Raw genomic sequence first — 7,281 nt, forward strand, 5'->3', positions numbered from 1 at the left:
TCTGATAGACATTGAAATCATGAGCTGCATAGGCCAGAAAGATTCTGATTTCTTTCAATCGTATTACAGGAGCAAAAGTTTCACCAAAATCAATTTCTTCCGCTTGAAAGTATCCTTTAGAAACTAATCTTGGTTTGTTCTTTGTGATAATGTCATTCTCATCCATCTTGTTTTTGAATACCCATTTAGTTCCAATGACTGATCTGTCTTTTGGCATAGGTACTAACTTCCATACTTTGTTTCTTTCAAACTGGTTTAACTCTTCTTGCATGGTAATGATCCAGTCTGAATCCAGTAGAGCTTTCTTAACTTGTTTGGGCTCACTACGCCAATAATGGCTTTCTGCAACATTCCAAAAAAGTTACAAGAGGCCCAACAATTGTTGCGAAAGATTAAAAAAATTTAATGGCAACACTTTTCTGATGTTAGTATTTTTGATGTTGTCTTAGGGTTCTAAGGCAACATTTTCTCATTTACGACAACACCAGATATTATGTTGCCCCAAACTATGATTTTACAAAAAAATGGGCCCACATGACAGGTGGATTGTCACGTGGACTGCCAGATTGCTTGACATGTGGCTTTTTGACACATGGAAGGTGGGTGCCACTGACTTGGGGGCCACTGACATGTTGGATCCACTTACTGTGGGTCCCACAAGACACCTCATTATAGGACCCCAATGACATGTCATCATTATGGGGCCCACATGCCACATCATAGTGGAACAATTTTTCAACAATTTTTTAATTATGTTCTTTTTTTCCAAAACTTTAAAAGAGCAATGACAACACTTTTTTGTTTTCAAAAACTTGCACAATTTTTATATTTTCTACCAAAAACAACCAAATCAGTACAACTAAATGTTTTTTTCATTTTCTCCGAAAATTAAATGATATTACATGATAATTCAAACTAACCAAATATAAGAGTGTCTCCTAACATAATACCAAAAAGCCAATTACTAGACACATAATAATTTTTTTAGGATGATTAATTCCTATGGAAGATTATATAAAAAGATTCCTCAATCAATCCTGGTCCCAGCAAAAACAGCAGCACTCCTCCAAAAAATAGCAGCAACAAAGAGCAGCGAAACTACAATGCGTAAATGGGAAAAAATGTATCAGAGACATGACTTTAGGTAGAAATGTGGATAAAAACATATCAGATTTTGCATTTAGAAAACACGCTGTAACACAAGTAGTAGGGCAAACCTTACAAATGTCTTAACTGTACAATGACATGTAATGATAACAAACTTACAAAATACAGTCGAAATTATTTTATAATACCAAACCTTTAAACTATAATAATAAATTTATGACTATTCAGATAATTTGTAATGTCCACCTATTTGCTGTACGGCTTTTAACATCGATGTCCTTAGAGCTTTGTAAAGGACTTGTATACTCATACTACGGGAGTTGGAAAAGTTGGTGGCATTTTCAATAGTTACCCAAGGAAAAAAAAGACAAAGAAAAAAGTTACTAACAGATAATAATGTTATAGTACTTGAACAATAGTCATGATTCATTGCAAATCATTTAGGTCGATAATAGCATCAACTACGTTTAGATGACACTGCACTTCCATTCTCTCTTAACTTAGACATTCACTGTCAAGATGTAACAAAAACCCTGAGGCTGTGCGCCCGCCTTCTCGTACCAGGAGTGGGTTACACACTGCCACCGAGTCAATTCGAGTCATGAAAGAGCACACGACTGACCCGCACCGTGCGGGGAGGACTCCTGACATTACCTCACATGGGGTGTTGCTGAATTCCAATATTGTCGAGCAACCTAGACCCACTATTGATTATACTAGAGAAGCAAACGACTCTCAGCTTCTCATTGGTGACACTACAGCCTCTGAAAACTTTGTTGAAAATCAGCACAACTCTAAGACACCTAATGTTGTTGAAAAACTCTTCGGATGTGATGTTGTTCTAGATGTTGATGTGGCACATGAACAAGGCAAGGAATATATGCAAAATGATGTTAACATAAATGACCGTGATTTGGCCCCCCAAACTGATCCCGAGCTGAAAGATTCTACAGATGAGCCCAACACCACAAACTGCTTCGCAGCTCTTCCTCACCTTGAAGAAGGAGAGATTGAAGCTTTAGAAGAAGAGGCCCTAATTAGGTCTGTTGATAAATCATCACAAAGGAACTGCAAACACACTAGGTCCCCTAAATGGACCATGCTCTGGTGGTTGACTCGGGAACAGCTACTCGTGATTCTTCATTAATGCATCCTTCTGCACCTAAGCAAAAAGGTGACAAAGAGGGTTTCACCCCTATTATTTCCAAGAAAAGCCTTTGGAGGGCGGGTAAGCCTTCCAAACCCTCTTTTTAAATGAATTGCTCTGTTTGGAACACTAGGGGACTTAATAAAGCCCCATATCAAAAAGAAATTACTAGCTATATTGTAAGACATAATCTTACTTTTATGTGTTTTATTGAGACTAAAGTTAAAGAAGCAAATTGTTTGGCCATTTCTAAGCTTATTAATAGAAATTGGTCCTGGGTTTTCAACTATGAGCACCATGTTTTGGGCCGTATTTGGGTTGGTTGGGACCCTGATTGCTGGATGGTTAATGTCATCTCCAAAACTGATCAACATGTCACTTATCATGTTACTTTTATTGAGAAACACATCCATTTCACTATTACTTTCGTTTATGCTCACAATCAACCTCAGCATAGACTTCCTTTATGGCGTGATTTGTTGCGGTTAAGTCAATTGAATCAGGGGCCTTGGTGTGTTGGTGGAGATTTTAATTATTTGCTTAGCATTTCTGAGACTCAAGGAGGTCGACAACACTGGACCCCTGATATGCAAGACTTTTTGGATTGTGTCACAAATACTGGGCTGATCTCCCTGCGCACTTTGGGGCCTCTGTTTACTTAGATGAATAAAATACCAAATGCTCCTTTTTCAGACGTCTAGACCGTATCTTGGGCAATCAAGACTGGATTACCACCTTCCCCGAAGGTTTTGTTCAGATGCACCCTAGGGGCCTCATTGATCATTCCCCTCTTATGCACTTTGTTCCGATGCATATGCAGTATTTTGCTAAATCTTTTTAGTACTTCAACTTTATGAGTGATCTTGACGACTTCCGGGAAATGGTGGCAACTGCTTGGAATGAACCTTGGTTTGGGGATCATATGGCTATCTTATCTAGGAAGCTTAAATGCGTAAAAGGTGTCTTGGTGACCCTTAATAAGAGACATGGTAATCTTCACTCCAGGGTGCATCTGGCCATAAATGACTTGCATGATATCCAACAATCTCTTTCCACCTCTGACACTCCTGAGATGTTTAAACTTGAGATAGCTGCTACTAAACACCTCGAGACATGTCTTATTCAGGAGGAGGCACTCTTACGGCAAAAATCTCGTATCAAATGGCTTCACCTAGTTGATGGTAATAACTGGTTCTTTCACAATCAAGTCAAGTCAAATTGGAATCGTGACAAAATTATTTCTATTAAGAATAAAGAAGGGGCCATAGTTTTTGGACACCACCCGGTAGTAGGAGTTGATGTGAACTACTTTTCTGACACTATTGGACTTGCATCTCTTACTCAGCCGTGTATGCTTGAAGACTTAGATTTTCCCAACATCTCTGCTGAGCATTCTACATTTGTTGAAACACCTGTTTCCTCTGATCTTATTCTTACGACCTTGAAACGTATGAAATAAAATAAGGCCCCGGGTCCTAATGAGTTTCCTGTAAAATTTTACCTCACAACCTGGGATATTATAGGTCCTGTTTTTTGTGAGGCTGTTCAGCACTTTTTCCGCACCTCTGTCATGCACACGGGTATGAATAGCACTGGGATTTCTTTGATTCCTAAAGTGGCCAATCCAACCAACATGAAGGACTTCAGGCCTATCTCTCTTTGCAACATTGCCTATAAGTGTATAGCAAATACCCTTGCTTCTTGATAAAAGCATGTTCTTCTTTTGATCAACAATATCTCTCAGTCTGCTTTTGTTAAAGGATGACATATATCGGATAACATTCTCATGGCTCAGGAGCTGTTTCGAGGTTACTCCCGAGAAACTAAGGTGCCAAAGTATGCCCTGAAAATTGACTTACATAAGGCTTTTGACTCTCTGGACTGGAATTTTCTAATGGCAGCCTTACACAAATCGGGCTTCCTCTCTAAATTTCTGGGTTGGATTTATGCTTGCATCTCTACTCCGATGTACTCGATCAAGATTAATGGCATCTTATCAGGATACTTCAAAGGAAAGAAGGGGCTTAGACAAGGTGATCTTATGTCCCCATACCTCTTCACCGTGGCTATGAATGTTTTGTCGAGTTTACTCATAAAGATCCCTGCTGATTTTAAATTTTGTTGGAAATGTAAGAAGCTGAAATTCACTCACCTCTTCTACGCGGATGATGTTCTACTTTTTTCCCGTGGTGATGAGGCCTTTGTGATGCATAATATACGATGCCTTGAATTATTCTCTTCTTGGAGTGCTCTTCATGCACGTATAAGCAAAAGTACGGTCTTTTTTGGGGGATGCACGAGTGATTTCATCACCTGGTTTGACTCAAACTTTTCACCGCGAGGATGAACTCTTGGACCACTCTAATTCTGTCTCTAGCTGGAAGATCCCAATTAATCAAAGTAGTACTTATTGCGATTATTAGATTCTGGAAAAATCACTTTCTTCTCCCTGGAGTTGTTCATAGTCGATTGCAAACAATAATGACCACATTTCTTTGGAGAGGAGACGCTTCTACTAAAGTAGGGGCTAAAGTCTCGTGGGTTTAAATCACGACACTTAAAGAGGAAGGGGGGTCTTGGCATTCGCAACACCAAGGAGTGGAACAAAGCTCAAATCCTCCGTCATCTCTGTCATATTGTCATTAAGGCCCCTTCTTTGTGGGCCTCTTGGATTCACTCAACCGCTCTCAAACATCGACATTTCTGGATTATGAAAGAGCCTACAGACTGCTCCTAGATTTGGAGAAAAGTTTTACAACTCCGTCCTCTGGCCAGAAAATATATCCATTATACGATTGATAATGGAAAATGCACTTCTCTTTGGTTTGATCCATGGTGGAACAACATATGCCTTGCTGAAACATCTATTGATCCTATCATATCTCAAGCAAGTTCTACATCTACAGCTACGGTTCACTCTATTCTCACCTTGGGCTCCTGCGTTTTACCGAGTCCCAGTTCTTGCCTTCACCACAGGTGACCGCTCCTCCAATTCTAGTTGTAACACTTTTTTTACCCCCAAGTCGAGTCTCACAAAGAAGACTGTATATTATGGCTTGATAGACCCCTTCACAAACTCAAAACCTGGCACATTTGGGACTCTTTTAGAACTCGTTTCCCTATTGTCCCTTGGCACTCGTCTGTTTGGCAAAGATTAGCCATCAATATGTATGCGCACTTGGAATGGATTCTGGCTTTAGGGAAACTGTATACTTTTAACAGATTAGCTTCTTTCGGTATTGATCTGTCTCGAGAATGTCTTCTATGCCCGGGAGGCCTAGAAATTGCTAATCACTTATTTGTGCAATTCCCTTATAGTCATTATATCCTAGGTCGCTTGGCGTCCATGCTCGGTATTTCTATTAGCCAATGCTTCTCCTGGGCCGATATTATGCATCAAAGGGCATCCCTTGTCCCTGCTCCTCTTCGTCAACTAGCTCTCTTATCCCTCCAAATTTTTGCTTACCATTTACGGCGAGAAAGAAATGCAAGACTTCAAAACAAAGGAAACCTTAGGCCTGCGAAGCTTTATGAAGGCATGCTCATTGATATCAAAACAAACACTCCTCCACCTGGTTTATGAAACAGACTTGTATTCACCGTTACCGTATTTGGCTAGATTAGATGATCTCCATACTTTGTTCTTTCTATCTGCAGTCTTGCTTGTAGATTGCTTATAGATAGCCTCCTCTAGGGCTTAGCCTGGAGCCAGGGTCATCCGTGTATATTATTTAGTCCTTTTTATATATATTCAATTTAGCCAAAAAAAACTATCACCACCATCAAATTTTATGCACGGAAATGAAAGAATATTTAGTCTAAAACTATACGCACTAACCTAGTCAACAAGGCAACCACTTTTCGATAATGGAAAGAGGACTAAACTATAAAAAAAATGGAAATCGGACCATGGATGTATTATTACACTCAGTCAATCAGTAAGGCAACAACACAATTTATTTCAAAACAAAATGGACAGTGGTTGATTTATAGTTGTGCCATTTTAAAAATTAAATTTCATAACCAGAACAAAAAATTAAAACAAGTCACTGAAGATAACAATAAACGAAAATTCTTACCTGGGAAGCTTCTTGATGCTAACCAGATGCAAGCTAAATTTATAACCTAATGCTACATGCCGCCATTTCAACCCTGATTGTGAAAGCATTGGAGTGAGCTTAACATCTCCTTCACCACTTGGAAAAAAAAATCAGCTTACTAGTTAGGAAATGGACAGAGTACTAGGTAGTTTATGTGGATTACATATTTTTTTGACATAAATCTGAATTGTTACAATCTCCACATAATGGGCCATTCGAAATTAACAAAGGAGTTATTCATTTTATGACTACTAATAGAGTTCAGACGCTCTCTATATCTCAACATAATCAAGATATACGTAAATGAGCCAATAGCAAGAATTAGTACATTTAAACTTTCTACATAATTAGGAAATTAATCCACATGTTTTTTCCCTTACGCCTCATAAAGATAAACAAAAAATAGCACAATTTGGAAGCAAACCAGATTTTTTGACTCAGGGCCAAATGCATAGTCAATAGAATATCTATGATCTTTAGTCGAAATTTGAATTCGATTGTAGCCTTTAGACAAATCAGGATCCAAAACATGTACCTCCTACCAAATGTCAATTACACAAAATAAACATTTAAAACACTCAAACTGAATATAACTCTAATGAAGATTTGATAGTTATATTTTAATTTCCTAAGCATTCGAAAAAATAAAAATAATAATTACCTTATCGTCATTAACCCTAACAATATTAAGACCTTTTCATTCCCTGCTAGTCTCTGTTGGGATTTTTAATCTCAAACTAGTTTTATTTAATTCGATGTCTTGTGTATTTTGTTTAATTCCCAGTGTTTTATTTTGTCTGAGTACATGACTTGGTCATGCTATTTTCTAGGAGTTCAGTAGGAGTCTTTGAATAAGTTAGAGGTGGAGTCTTAGTGGTAGGAGTGGTCCTATTTTTCAGCATGTTTCCGTTGTATGCTTTTGTTTTA

The 7,281-nt window shown here is 38.4% G+C and overlaps 1 long non-coding RNA gene across 1 annotated transcript; it reads right to left on the reverse strand.

The window, feature by feature from the left end:
• Positions 1-976: 976 nt before the first annotated feature.
• On the reverse strand, positions 977-7,069 carry LOC141702807 (uncharacterized). Its single transcript, XR_012567265.1, has 3 exons — positions 7,016-7,069; positions 6,334-6,406; positions 977-1,098 (listed from the first exon to the last, which is right to left on the reverse strand). It is a non-coding gene; the product is annotated as an uncharacterized LOC141702807 (long non-coding RNA).
• Between the last annotated feature and the right edge of the window lie 212 nt (positions 7,070-7,281).

This window comes from Apium graveolens, unplaced genomic scaffold (assembly GCF_009905375.1).
Source record: "Apium graveolens cultivar Ventura unplaced genomic scaffold, ASM990537v1 ctg5761, whole genome shotgun sequence".
Taxonomy (NCBI): Eukaryota; Viridiplantae; Streptophyta; class Magnoliopsida; order Apiales; family Apiaceae; genus Apium; species Apium graveolens.